Source organism: Periplaneta americana, chromosome 5 (genome assembly GCF_040183065.1).
Source record: "Periplaneta americana isolate PAMFEO1 chromosome 5, P.americana_PAMFEO1_priV1, whole genome shotgun sequence".
Lineage (NCBI taxonomy): Eukaryota > Metazoa > Arthropoda > Insecta > Blattodea > Blattidae > Periplaneta > Periplaneta americana.
In genome coordinates, this window is record NC_091121.1 from 160,801,706 (window position 1) to 160,817,757 (window position 16,052).

The 16,052-nt window shown below is 35.6% G+C and overlaps 1 long non-coding RNA gene across 1 annotated transcript in view; it reads left to right on the plus strand.

Annotated features, from left to right (window-relative positions):
* The window catches only part of LOC138700548 (uncharacterized), a 490,767-nt gene that overhangs the window by 76,280 nt on the left and 398,435 nt on the right, over nt 1–16,052 (plus strand). The window lies entirely within an intron of this gene.

Genomic DNA, 16,052 nt, shown 5'->3' on the forward strand with positions numbered 1-16,052 from the left:
CGAGGTCGCAGTACAGTCGCTAATGCAATTCAAATGGGAATTATGACGTGACTCCTTATGTAACAACTAGATGGTAGCGTAGTAAACATGACAAAAGTTGTTAACCTCAAAGCCTATAAGGCCGACCTATCTGGGTATATAGTGATCTAGGCATAAAATTAATTCATTTGCTTTGCTTTGAAATATTAATTCAACTGCTGTACTCTTATCAAAAATGCATTAGCCTTTTTTGGTATTAATTGTGTTTTTTTATAATATTATGAATGTTGTAATACTTCCTGCATGAAATGTTTCATAAAAAAATTCAGATTTATTTAAATGGACAATATATCGAAACAAATTCTTGGCACTTACAAGGAGACGACACGCTCTGTATATCACCGAATTAAATCAGATTTTGTGACGTGAAAGTACAAGACACCCTGTTAAAAGTCATACCTGGTATGGGTGGCCAATGACCCCTCGTTTTGGAAATATTGGTTATTGCTTGTGACATACTTCCGTTAGGTGCCTAATAGGGAAGCATTAGACTGTGTAATGGCGTAGCTCATGTGGTTGGATGCTGAGTTGTCATCCAGGCAACCCGAGTTCGAATCCTAATGCCTTCTCATTCTTTAAAGCTTGATATTATTATTATTATTATCATTATTATTATTATTATTATTATTATTATTATTGTTGTTGTTATTATTATTATTATTATTATTATTATTATTATTTTAATTTTAATTCACTTTCTGTTGTCAGTTCCTATATTCAAAGCCATGTTGAAATATGCGTGGTATGCATCAAAATTGATAAACGAACGAGAAATGTTTGTGAATGTGAAGGATATCTGTTTCGCAGCAGAAGTGCGGAAAAATGTGTGTGACTGTGGACAACCTTCTTTCATTTGCTGTGCATGGTGCTGGAAATATGTATCTTTTGTGTGTTTTTATGACATAATGAATCGGGTACAAAATGAAATGGAATAGCTGCTACAGAAATAGAACAGACGCCAGTGACACATCTTACCTTCCTACGTGAGCAGTATTTCATTCTGTATCCTTTACAATACAATGTTAGTTAATTAGTAATTGTTTAAGACACGATGAAGCATTCAATACATTGAGAAATATGATATAGGTATGTAAATAGATAACTGATCACAATATTATCATTATTAAAAGAAAAAAATATAGAACCAGTTAAGATTCGGACTCATGTTGCCTGGATAACAACTCAGCATCCAACCATATGGGCTACGCTATTACGCAAGCTAATGCTTCCCTATTGAGCACCTAAGGGAAATATGTCACAAACAATAGCCAATACTTCCAAAACGAGGGGTCATTGGCCACCCATACCAGGTATGACTTTAAACAGTACGTCTTGTACTTTCATGTCACACAATCTTATTCCATTCGGTGATATACAGAGCGTGTCCTCTCCTTGTTAGTCTCTTATTGCTTAACTCCATATAATGTAGGTGCTTTCTATATGAATAAGAACTTAAAAGGAAAAAAAGAAAAGAAAAGAAAAGTGGATACTTCGCAGCTAAACAGCAATGAAATCATAGATTTTGAAAATTATCGGTGAAATTTTAACGCCTAAGAACAGCAATAAAATTCTTTCACTTCTTGCCATCTTTTACATTTTCTATAAACAGCTACTTTCACTTCGATATCTACCCTGACAGCCTATTCGCCTATGGCTGCGGACCGATATGGGAGTACTGTAATGCTTTATAATGGCCGATATTTTCTTCGCAGAACTTAACTGTACAGCTCACAAGAATCATGGTTTATAGTGGGAAAAGGACTTGACAATGGAGCGGCCTGGCCTCATCGACCCATTTGGCAGCTATCTGAGGAGGGTGACCTGTCCAGCTGTCGCCTTCTCCGATATTGAGAGCGATGAAAGATGAACGTCTGAAAGCCGGTAGGGTGACACAAATACACGTGTCTATCCGTTTGCTAGAGACCCCATTGATTCCTAATGCGTTGTTCGGAATTGCAGCATTTATAAGACTGCAAACTTGGCACCCGATATGAATGCATCTGCAAAGATGTGATCTCGACAAACGCAACGCACCTGGTCGCCCTGACGTTTGAGATTGCATTGAGACATCTACCTCTGGAACAGTGTGTAGGAGAAGAAATGTCATCCATCTTATCGAAACAGTCTTCACGCTTTATCCTTTGCTTCTGGAAAGTTTTTATGAAATGTGAAGTACGGCTGACGGGTTTACCTATAGGAAATCTCTCTTCTGTCATATATTTGATGGTTATAGAGAAGTTGATTTTTGGATCGTCATCCTGATAATTTATTTTTGTATCGTTTAATGATTTTAGTACTAGTACCTGTTGTTGCTGTAACGTTAGATAAATATATGTTAGTAATAGAATAATTTAACTTTGCAAAGTATTTTTACTTGGTTATTTTACGACGCTTTATCAACTCCTTACATGGATCATATAGGGGAGAAGAAAGAGAAGAAACCAAAGGTGAAAAAGTAGTAGAATTAATTAAAAGTGATTAATATTAGAGATATTAAGAGCAGAATATTAAGTGCTGGTGATGCGGAAGAGAAAGAGAGTGAGAATACTGACAACAGAATAGGCCTACTTAGTGCTGTGGAAAAGTGAGAAAAATTAAATACAAACAATTCAGGGGTGAAAAAAAGTGATAGAATAATCACAGAGACGGTGATAAGAAGAGAAGAAAGTTAATAGAGTGAGACGGATATGGAAACAAGAACTAAAGTAGATAGGGTATAATAATATGCAAGGAAAGAATGATAATGGGTAAGTGATGAACTGATGAAATATAAAAATGAACGGGGGAATACAAAATCAATAAAAATAGACAAAAGCTTAGGATAGAGAGTGTAATAAAAGTGGTTCCTAAGAGAAATGGTAACAATAGGAAAATTAGTATATAAATACTGAATAGGAATGATAGAAATTAGTGGATCAACGATTAAGAACCGGAAACACCGTTTCCTACCCCCTTCCACGACTGGAGTTCGATGATACTGGAGTAATATACAAACAAATCACTTTACTAGGTATAGGTGGGAAGAAAAGTAGTTCATTTACGTAAACTAGGAAATATCGCGAATTTGATTTTGATAATTGTCATTAGGTTTTTGTTTAATCAAAATACAGTACAGTATTAACAATTAGTGTTTTTACTCACGAACTGAGCTGTCCATGCGGACGTATTTATTATGCAGTGTAAATTATACTGTCTACAGCACATTAGCATACACTATAGAGAATGCAGTCAAATTGAAAAATAATCATAATATGGATATTTAAACACATTTTTTTTTAATGTTGGCCGTTCATTTCGATACAGGTTTCAGTTCTAATGTACATATTATCGCATTATAGACTATTGTACGTAATTCCAATTACCAGGTTCGTACTTCGTATCAGTAACTCATGTTGAAATAATTCTGTACCTACTCTATAAAAGAGACCTTACGTACTATAAATTCAATCTTCACTTCTTCCTGATCCGGAAAGATAAAATTTAATCAGACATGCTATCTACTGTCCGTCCAAGTGGTTACGTCGCAGCGTCGTAGAAAGGGAGGAAATCACGTGACAGTTAATTACTTAACGAGGCCGTTTTATTTAAGTTATTTTAAACAATTGTATGGGTATAATATTAAGTAGACGTCCAATTCCTAACAGAAATTAATGTTCTCAGAAAAAAGTTAATACAGCCCAGCCACTAGCATTTACAGAGAGGCGAATAGGAGCAGGTGGGGGAAACCGGGATGTGACGTAGGCAAATGGAAAATGATGCAATATTGAAAATTCTTTCGTCACTGGAAAACGCGAACATATTTTTGGTACGCACTGTTTACTATGACCGTAAGACTACTATGACTGTATATGCGGTCTTGGGTCTGTGTGGAGGACGGTTGAACTTCATTAGTAGAAGCGGTGGAAGTGAAGTACATTCAAAAACACAGGTACAATAAAAATGGAAGTAAAAATAAAATGATGTCCCTATATATTTTGCGCTTTCTGTTAAGGTCTGGCTGGAGGTTTTGTACGTACTAGCGTTGAAGTTACGAGAGTTGGGAGAAAGTGAATTCATTGCAATGCCGAAAACGAAATTCATTTGAACAAATTGTTAAATTTACGTTATTAGCTTTATTCCACGAAAGAAACACTAACCCTTTCAAGAAGAATTATATATTTTGAAGAAACGAAGTGCGTCACAATTGCTGGAAGAATATTAAGAAACTCTAACACTGAAATTCAAATTAAAATTTTAAAAAATTGTAGAATACGCTATTTAAATTACTATCATATTTTTTTACTGATATATTTTAATTACCTTATGATTTGATGATATTTCATTTTAATTCATTTGATTCCCAGTTTACTCTTTTACTATCAAGTTAACCTAGAAAACTTCCATTCAGGCTTTTTACTAATATTAAACTCGTGTTAAACACAATACTGGAGTTGTTTTCACTTTAACTATAACATTACCGTCCTTTCTTGGAAATAACATATTACGGTACCGGGTACTGTGTGCTCAACCGTAAGACGAATGTGGGAAAACATTTAAAATAAGTAAATATTGCCTAACCTTTAAAAATTAGTTGCACCTACATCTTTTTATTTATGTCATGATTAAAAAACTACTTTTGTTAATTTGGGTATCTTTAAAACTCCAGTCGACTGCTGTACTGTACTAATTTAACCTTTGTGTCTATGTATTTAACTGGAGTGAAAATTTCCGTTTGTAAATAATAACTGATATCCTTGACGTAATAAATTTCTTTCATCTGCATTTTAATAAAATAATATTGAATTCCCAGTTGGATCGTAGACCTAAAATCTACTTGCAGCTCTTTCGCATGTTTGACCTATTTTCCCTAAAACATTTAATGGAAAAGGATGTGGAATCCCATTACGTAGTGGTTTTGTCTGGGTTTCTGTGGAACTTGAAATTAAATTGGCTCATGAATCTGTTGTTTCATTTCTAGCCACTCGCAGGGGACTTCATTATGTGGGTAATTTATTTTCCCTTATATTTTTATGGCTTTAGCAGTAACATTCCTTCTTAATAATATTCATTTACATTTACCTCAGTTGGAGAGTAATTTGTACCAGCGTTGCGTTGTAATACTTGGAGAATAATAATAATAATAATAATAATAATAATAATAATAATAATAATAATAATAATAATAATAATAAATTGATCGACTTTGATATTCGTCTTTCAATCCTATTCTTACGAGAGACAGATTGTGGGTTGAGCAGTATTCAAGACTTGCCTGAACTATAATTCGGAATATAACATTGTAGTACACAAAAACCCATTTTTCATAGATGGTTAGGTCTATATCTAACCTAACCCGCGACTGAATTCAATATGTGCACCTTATGATACACGGAGACGAAATTATTATTATTCTTTTCTAGCTTTGATATTGCAGTCGCATTAAGTTATTCTTGTTTGCTATAATTGATGTTCCATTAACTTGACTCATAGCAACTGCTGTTCGTTCAGCTGATCTTTTAGCTATTGAGAATGAAAACAAATGACAAGACAAAGACCATGGTCTTAGGGAAAAAAAGTAAAGAATGTAAACTTTCGAATTCTAAATGAGGTAGTAGAGCAAGTGACAGCTTCAAATACTTGGGGTGTACTACAGGGACATCATTTTATTTTTACCAACGTTTTTAATATTAACTTGGCTATACCTCTTGATCAACGCCGTTTGCTATCCCCTTCCACGACTGGAGTTCGATGATACTGGCTTAATATACAAACAAAACACTTTACTAGGTATAGGAGGGAAGAAAAGTAATTCATCCATTTACGTAAACTAGGAAATATCGCGCTTTTGATCATTTTAATTAGGTTTTTGTTTAATCAAAATACAGTACAGTTAAAGACATGTTTTTCCTCTCGCCTGATATTCCAAATAGCATGCTGTACGCTAGTAAAAAGTTAAAATGACTTCAGTTAATACGCGCTTCGTGGGAAGCTTTTCTTCAACATTGTAACATCTATCATTAATCAGAGCAGATAATCCGCACGTTAACATGATGCGACAGATGTCGAACTCTAATCGTCGTTTGATTTCCTCTGCCTTTCTTTTCCCGAAGACTTTACTAAAGCTACAATTCGAAATTTTCGAGAAGAATTGCGAGGTCGTGAATATGAATCATGGAAGACCCTTTCAGGACGGGGAAAATGTGTTGGGATGTATAGCGAAGTAACAGCCGCCAACAGTTGGATTGCAAACAAGAAAGGACTTTCGACTAGTGAATGGATATCTAGCCTGAAAATAACAGTAAATTTAGCAGCTGTTCGTTCCGTCCCCGGCAGATCTCTCGACGGTACCCGGTGCAGACATGGCTGCCCGGAGATTGAAACTTTAGCACACGTCTTGGGATTCTGTGAACAGGGATTGCTCTTGAGGAACTCTACACATCATCTTGTAAGATCCAAAATTGCTGTCGCATTAAGAACTAAGGGCTGGATACTAGAAGAAGAAATCTTCTGTCTAGCTGAAAATGGATCAACGAGACGAGTAGATATTTTAGCGTACAATGCTGACACTAAACAGGGCATCATTGTGGACCGCACGATACGTTTTGAAGTAGGATGTCATCAGTCAGCTGAGGTCCACCTTGAGAAGAAGTCGATCTATGAGCCTACAGTCAACTATTTCAAGCTGAAATATGCCTTAATTCACGTTGAGGTATTCGGCTTGCTCATAGGTGCTCGAGGGCTATACCAGCTTTTTTCGAAGAATTTCGACGGAAATTTGTTCTGCCAATATCTTTGACGGATGACATTGTGATAATTGTGTTAAAAAAATCCTCCCAAATCCTAATTAATCACATGGTGCCACATTAATAGCAATTGTAATGTTTCACGCCCTTTTCTTTGTTTAACTTTTTTTTTAATTTAATACCTATGTTTACATATGTATAATAATTTTTTGAGGATATACTGAGTCCGTAAGGGCTACCCTCAATGGGGGGCAGTTTAGTATTATTATTATTCAATGAGTGTTTTTACTCACGAACTGAACTATCCATGTGGACGTATTCATTATGCAGTGTATATTATACTGTCTACAGCACATTAGTATACAATATAGAGAATGAAGTTAAATTGAAAAATAATCATAATATGGATGTTTAAACACATTTTTGAAAATGTTGGTCGTTCATTTAGATACTGGCTTCAGTCCTAATGTGCGTACGAGTATTATCGCACTATAGACTATTGTACCTAATCCCAATTACCAGATTCGTCCTTCGTGCTAGTAACTTATGTTGAAATAATTCTGTACCTACTCTATAAAAAGAATACCTTACGTACTGTAAATTCAATCTTCACTTCTGCTCGATCCGAAAAGATAAAATTACTCAGACATACTATCTACTGTCCGTCCAAGTGGTTATGTCATAGGGTCGTAGAAAGGGAGGAAATCACGTGACAATTAATTACCTAACGAGGCCCTTTTATTTCAGTTATTTTAAACAGTTGTATAATATTACGTAGACGTCCAATTCCCAACAGCAACTAATGTTCTCAGAAAAGAGCTAAGACAGCCCAGCCACTAGCTGGCGAATAAAAGCTGGTGGGGGAAACCGGGATGCGACATAGGCAAACGCATGACAGTACCTGTGCGAAAATGATTCAATTTTGAAAGCTTTTTCGTCACTGGAAAACGGGAACATATTTTTGGAACGTACTGTTCACTATGACCGTAAGGCTACTATAACTGTATATGCGGTCTTGGATCTGTGTGGAGGACGGTGGGAGTGAAGTACAGAGCGTTCGCCTACGGATGGGGCCAGGAAAGCGGCCTGCCTGCGGTGTTGCTTGCGGGAATCGTCTATCCGTAAGCTTCCGCTTTCTGTACTATACTCTGTAGAGTTTTCATTTTAAAATTTTAGCAGCAGTAAATACTGAAGTTTTTGAAACACTAACTTCCTGTGAAACACGTCTTAGAGATTTATTAGGAGAGTGTGTAAATTATGCACTGATTTCATCAATTTTTTTTCTCCCGTCAATACTCTTTGTTTTCGCTTAGGAATTGTAGCATTTATCGACCCTGTTGTCCTTAATTTGTTAACAAGACGTCTAACAGTTTCTCTACTCTGAATTGGAGCACCCGAATATTTCACTTCAAATTGCCTACGCACCTCTCTACATGACTCTATTTTCACATATGCATCATACATAAAAACTCTCTGTTCAAGCGTGAATTTTGCGTTTTTCATTGTTAACAAATTTTACACAACGCTGAATATTTAAGCAACTGTTTATTTTTTTTTTATTTTATTGGGTTATTTTACGACGCTGTATCAATATCTAGGTTATTTAGCGTCTGAATGAAATGAAGGTGATAATGCCGGTGAAATGAGTCCGGGGTCCAGCACCGAAAGTTACCCAGCATTTGCTCGTATTGGGTTGAGGGAAAACCCCGGAAAAAACCTCAACCAGGTAACTTGCCCCGACCGGGATTCGAACCCGGGCCACCTGGTTTCGCGGCCAGACGCGCTGACCGTTACTCAGGTGTGGACTTTAAGCAACTGTGTTAAGAAACTGCACTGTACGTGTTAAATTCTGCAACAAGTGGTTCACAACTGATAACTTGTCGACCTTGATGTCCTTGATTGTCGAGCGTGTCTCAACAACTGCGCGCACAAAGCGGCGTATCAGTACATGCCGCTTTCCTGGCCTCACTCGTAGGCGAACGCTCTGTATATTCAAAAACTCAGGTATAATAAAAATTGAAGTAAAAGTAAAATGATGTTCCTGTATAAGAAGTAACATGAGCTGCTGCCAGGAAGTCAAAAGGAGAACAGCAATGGCCAAGGAAGCATTTAATAGGAAAAGGAGCATTTTCTGCTGACCTCTGGAATAGGAACTAAGGAAAAGACTAGTGAAGCGCATTGTGTGGAGTGTATTGTATGGGGCAGAAACATGGACATTACGACGAAGTGAAGAAAACGATTAGAAGCGTATGGAATGTAGATATGGAGAAGAATGGAGTATATAAACTGAACAGAAAGAATAAGAAATAAATTTGTGCAAGAAATAGTGGATGAAAAAAGACTAATTCTGAAACTGATGTAGAAGAGAAGAAGAAATTGGCTGAGTTACTTACTAAGAAGAAACTACCTACTGAAGAATGCACTGAAAGAAACGGTGAACGGGAGAAAAATTCGAGGCAGTAGAATATATCAGATGATAGGCAACATTAAGATATATATGTAGAGACTAAGCAGAAGACGGAAAATAGGGAAGATTAGAGAATGTTTGGTTTGCAGTGAAAGACTCTTGGACATGAAACTATGGATGGATTGATAGAGGAACGAAATATTGCGTCTTCTTTCTTAGAGATATTAATTACTCTTCTCAGTGTTCAGTCTTTTAACTTGTAGGGCAGTAGAATTCTTACACAAGAGCAGAAACGTGACGAGACATCCTGACGTGGAGTCAGCTTGATACTGGATCTTCACCTAATACAAACCAAACATCACACTGGCAGCTGGCAAACATCATGCTCCCTAGGCGGAATTCAAACTCACGACTGCTGCTTCAACAGGGTGTTAAAGCTGAGCTCTGTGGCTGCAGTGTTCACCTAGACCAGCCCTTAAAAGATCTCTTGATTATTTTTGTTTTTAAATCTAGAGATAAAGTTGCTCTATTTCACAAGAAAGATATTTTGATTGATAAAAAAATATAAAAAATTAATCAATTATTAATAATAGGTCTGAAACTGAAAGTGAAACAAAACTTCATATAATACAGGTATTTTTCTTAACATACGATATTACTAATAAAAACTCTTATACAGACTTTTAACTGTCTTATACTTACACAACTTATAGCTCGTTTATAAGTCGTGTGTAAATTCCTTACTAATAATCACTACATACACTCGTGCATAACAGTATAACTGTTACACAGCTACGTCATAGTTTCGTCATTACTTCATTACAAAAGGTAATAGAATAACTGAGATTCTCTATTGCATCCGATAGTGCGCGCTAGTGTGCCGTGCCACGTGTCGATAGTACAACTGGGCTGATCGATTACCACGCTATATTTTAATCAAAGAGTACAGCAATATTATTCTAATTATTCTGTGCTCTTTGGTTTGTTCTTCTGTGACTACAGGGCAGCCATAATCATCAAATGACAATCTATACGAACCAAAGAGTTTGTAATATATAACTAGAGACACCAACGGCGCTAGTTTCGCGTACAAAATAGAACCGCTGTTCGGCCGCCATTAAAGGGAGTTGATGCTTCGCCGGGAGTGCAAGCAGTTCATGCTTATTAAGGAGTACGAATAAATATAAGTACACTTGAAGGGAAATAATAAGAAAATGGTGAAATACTGCGCCGCAAATATTTGTTCGAACATAGCTACTAATGTAGGATGCTCAGGAAAGTATGCACATTTTAATATTTGGAAGAATGATCCAAATGCAGTTCCTACTTTGAATTTGTTTACAGAAAGTCGGAATATTTCTTGGATAAAGTTTTTCCAGAAATACATTAATCAGGTTTATAAGGATGGTTTCAACAATGTATGTAAGGGTTAGGTACCATCATATTACAGTGGATTATAATAGCAGAGTGCATAAGAAAATCCTGAGACTATTCTGTCTAAAATAAATGTATTAATAATGTAATTTCCTTATTGTACAGTATGTACTTCTAGTTTTTGGTTGTATTAAATGCAAAGAAATTAATGAAAATATAGCTGATGGCCTAGCTGGGCCTATTATTACCACTAATACTAGGTCTACTATGACCACTACTACTAAGCCTACTCTTACCACTACTACTAGGTCTATTATTACCACTACTACTAACTAGGTCTCACTACTGCTACTACTACTAGGCCTACTAATACCACCAAAACTAGGCCTACTATTACCACCAAAACTAGGCCTACTATTACCACTACTACTAGGCCTATTATTACCACTACTATTAGACCTACAATTACCACAAAACTAGGCTTACTATTACCACTAATACTAGGCCTACTATTACCGCAAAAACTAGGCCTACTATTACCACTAATACTAGGCCTACTATTACCACTAATGATAGGTCTACTATTACCATTACTATTAAGCCTACTATTGCCACTACTACTAGGCCTACTATTGCCATAAAAACTAGACCTACTATTACCAATAAAACTAGACCCGCTACTACCACTACTACTACACCTACTATTACCACTACTACTACTCCTACTACTACGCCTACTATTACCACTACTACTAGGCCTACTATTACCACTACTACTAGACGTACTATTACCACTACTACTAGACGTACTATTACCACTACTACTAGGCTTAATATTACCACCACTACTAATACTCCTACTACTACGCCTACTATTACCAGTACTACAGACCTACTATTACCACTACTACTAGGCCTACTATTACCACTACTACTAGACGTACTATTACCACTACTACTAGACCTAATATTACCACTATTACTAGGCCTATTATTACTACTACAACTAGGCCTACTATTTACCACTACTATTAGGCCTACTAATGCTACCAAACCTAGGCCTCCTATTACTACTACTACTAATAGGCCTATTATTACCACTACTACTAGGTCTATTATTGCCACTACTACTAGGCCCACTATTACCACTACTACTAGACCTACTATTACCACTATTCTTAGGCCTACTATTACCGTTACTAATTGTATTAAAAAGTCTGTACTGACCTCTAAGTTGGTGGTCATCAACTAAACAGCGAATAGATTGTTTTATGATAAAATTTATTCTCATTAAATTTTAAATCAGTTTCCAGAATTTTTATGATCTCATACTGTATTTCACCACTAAATATTTTCTAAGCACCATATACCTTTGCGCGAAAGGACTGAAATATAGATCATTTTAAATATTACAGTAAATATCCATTAGTATGTCCTTAAAACGATAATAGTAATCCTGAAAATTAATGATGACATTGCCATTATTCAATATTTCACATACTTATCCCGAGTGTATATGGTGATTTAATTTAGTTTATAGAATATCGCCAAAGATGAATCATTATAATACTTTAATAAATATAGCGTTCCTCTGCCATTCATGTTTATTTCATCATGACTCATCCTTTGTAAAAGATTTTTAAAACAGTGTCTATCACCAGGCTACATCAATGTATTGTGGTGCTGTTTTCTAATTTCGCGCTGCAAACACTCCCTTTAATGGCGGATGCTAGCCGATTCAATTTGTGACATTTTTCTTGCCTGCCACTCACGGGTATGTGTCTCTAGTAAGTATTAAAACTCTTTGATACGAACAGCTGTTAGAGGGGCGGCCATTTTTTTCTGTATATAAACTCTAAAATAAGGGGATTCGTGTATATAACTACTGAAAATCAATTCCCATTGTATAGTTACAGCCTGTTTATACTTCCATCGCTTATGCATGGTTTATTAGTAACCTTTTCTGTCTCGTATAAAAACTGCACACGGTTTATTGGTAAGAGTGGTAATATATGGTTCTCAAATATTATTCTCTCGAAAGTTTGGTCATTTCACAGACTGATAAGTTAATTAAGAATTTGACACACCAATGTGGATGTCATATATACTACTTTGACTGGGCATGGCGTGAAAACTCAAGACACAAGATGTTATAATTTTATGGATGCATATAAGTAATATTATTTATTTATTTATATTATTTATTTAGTTTATTTATTTATTTATTTTAGTTAATTATTTATTTAAGTAGTATTATTTATTTATTTATTTAATACCCAGGCATTAGATACAATAGTACACACCTATGGAGTAACGGTTAGCACGTCTGGCCGCGAAACCAAGTGGCCCGGGTTCGAATCCCGGTTGGGGCAAGTTACTTGATTGAGATTTTTTCCGGCTTTTTCCTCAACCTAATATGAGCAAATGCTGAGTAACTTTCGTTGCTGGACCCCGGACTCATTTAATCGGCATTATCACCATATCATTCAGACGCTAAACAACCTAAGATGTTGATACAGCGTCGTAAAATAACCTAACCCACTTAGATACAATATCATTTGCCTTCTGCTTCCTAATCCAATGATGTTAAGTCTTGTGGACAGTTCTTTAAATTCGCACATTTAGAAAGATGATCTTTATCCCTAACTGAGCCACTTTAACAACACAAAACATTCTCTGGAGAAGGGAAGATAGAGATCCGATGCAGATAGGCGGCCAGACAGTCTTGTCCTGTTGATGTTCGGAATATTACCAGAGCATTTATTCTTGGTCCTTCAGGTCCTGGTGATTTGTAGTCCATTAGGTCTCTCCAAAGTTTTCACTCGCATGAGGTGAAGTTAATCTGTTTTAATTCATTTTAAGTTTTGTGATAAACGGCGGTAGCCCAAGTAAATTACAAAAGAAAAAGTTTATAATATAACATAATGTAATAATTTTGTATTATTAGTTTTACCATAGTAATTAAAATTAAAGTAATTGTTAGATATATTTTGTGTAATAATAGGGTCAGCGGTAGCCCAAACCCTTTAACCAGTATACGCCCCTGATACAAACTCATGCACACAAGATCCTTCGCACGAGCTCATACGGCCATTCGTGCTATAACTATGCACAGTTTGAATCTTCAAAACGAAAATAATGCCTACTAATAATAAAATAGTTAAACAACAGTTATTATTCGATGAAAGAGTAATGGAACGGAGAAAAATTCTCTCCGACGCCGGGATTTGAACCCGGGTTTTCAGCTCTACGTGCTGATGCTTTATCCACTAAGCCACACCGGATACAACTCCGACGCCGGTTAGAATCGTCTCAGATTAAGCTCCAACTCTTGGGTTCCCTCTGGTGACCGCCCTCTGCACTACGCCATAGATGTCTATGAACGCAGGACCGAAGTCCACACATGTGCTGAGGTGCACTCGATATGAGTGACTAGTTGGCCGGGATCCGACGGAATGAGCGCCGTCTTAAATCACAAAGTGATTTACGCATATCATATATATTATTTTAATGTACCGAAGTACATATTATATTTCCATGCAGATATTCTGCGTCATCATACGATGAAAGAGTAATGGAACGGAGAAAAATTCTCTCCGTTCCATTACTCTTTCATCGTATGATGACGCAGAATATCTGCATGGAAATATCATATGTACTTCGGTACATTAAAATAATATAAACAGTTATTATTATTAATACAGTTATCATTGATTACCACTATTATAACTAATCTAACTTTATACCAAATTTCACAAAAATAATACTAATAAAATAAAAGGGAGATATGAAAAACACACACGCACTGTGACACACACACACACACACACACACACACACACATATATATATATATATATATATATATATATATATATATATACAGTACAAACAATTCAATTTCTTGTTGAAGCTGTACCAAATAATCCAAATAATAAATGTAAAGGTAATACAGTATATAAATAAAAACATACACACGCAAGTAAGACATTGTCCGTTTCTTGATCTGTTTCATTCTGGTGCCTCTCTTTGTCAACAAGTCTGCATTTTGTTTCCCTGAAGTCCACCGTGAGCCGAGACGCGTTGCATTACAATTTCCTTGCCTTTCTTCTATAAGCAGTAAATTTCATGTTGGATACTCTTCAAGCAGTTTAGTTTTGTGTCATGGATGTTGGCTATTGCATTTAATGCTGCTCTGTCACAGAAGATGACTGCCTTTTGAAAGTTGTTCATAAAGTTATTTAATTGGATAAGTGGAATTCTGGTAGCTTCTGCCTCTCCATCATAGTTTGTGTAATAAGGACCTAAAGTTTGATTGAAGGAAAAAATTCTACTGTAGATTCCTAATCCACTTGTCCATCTATTTGCATCAAGGAACCATCAGTACAGATATGTAATCCTTCTTCTGGAAACCTTTGTGAAAACTTTGTAACTAATGTAAAAGTTCACGTCATAAACACGTCAAAAATGACTTTCATACCCCATCGGCAAGTCTATCGTGCTACTAAAAAGGAGTGCGTTATATGACAGTGAAAATGTTTAATACCCTCCCCGCGGATAAAAAAAAATCGAACTCAAAACAGACGAATATTTAGGGCCAAATTAAAGAAGTACCTAATTTCTCAGGCATTTTATTCTGTAGGTAAATTTATGACATAACAAAACTGCTTGAATATTTCTGTCTTGTATTAAGTATCGCTACTAAACCATTGTGTTGTACTAGTATTTTGTATTATATTTCAATTAGACTGTGACTATAATTAAGTCCTTGTAGTGCTATTAATTGTTTTATATGTTTCATATTCTAACTGTGAAGCGAAGTAAGAATACCATGAAATGTAAATAAATACAACGAAATACAATGCAGTACCTCATCTGTAATAAGTACAGAATTAGTTAGTGGAATAATTTTTGTGGAATATTTCTAGATAACTTCTCAAGCCCCGTTTTCAGTTGAAAACAGTGTTAATAAAAGATCGAGCACATAATTTTACTTTAAAACCTACTGAACTCATAGCAATGGCAGTGGTTATTTCGCCTTTAATGTCTATAAATCGCTAGCGTTTTATTTGATTGATGTCCCCCTTGTAAATATGAGACGGCTATGAACATTAATTTATTGAAGTATCTCAAAACTTTGACCCATGTAATCAATTTTGGAGGAGAACTATTAAATATTTAGAAAGCAGTGTTCTTCCATTTGTCACTATTCAGGACAAATTGATCGTATTTATCTCTCTCTACCTTACGTCAAGATTATATCATTTAATGTAACTTCATCTTAAACTTTTTCATCTATTAATATAAATCACTTTATATATTCTACATAACGAATCAGTATGCATAAGGTGATTAACAATTATTAAACTTTACTTGTTCTCTTTTAATCCGAACAAATGTAGCTTTTCGTTCTAAACAAGAATTTTAAATTGTTACATTTGTTCGGATCAAATTTCTTCATATTTAAAAGACAAACCTAAAATTATTTCAATTATATAGCTATCATCATG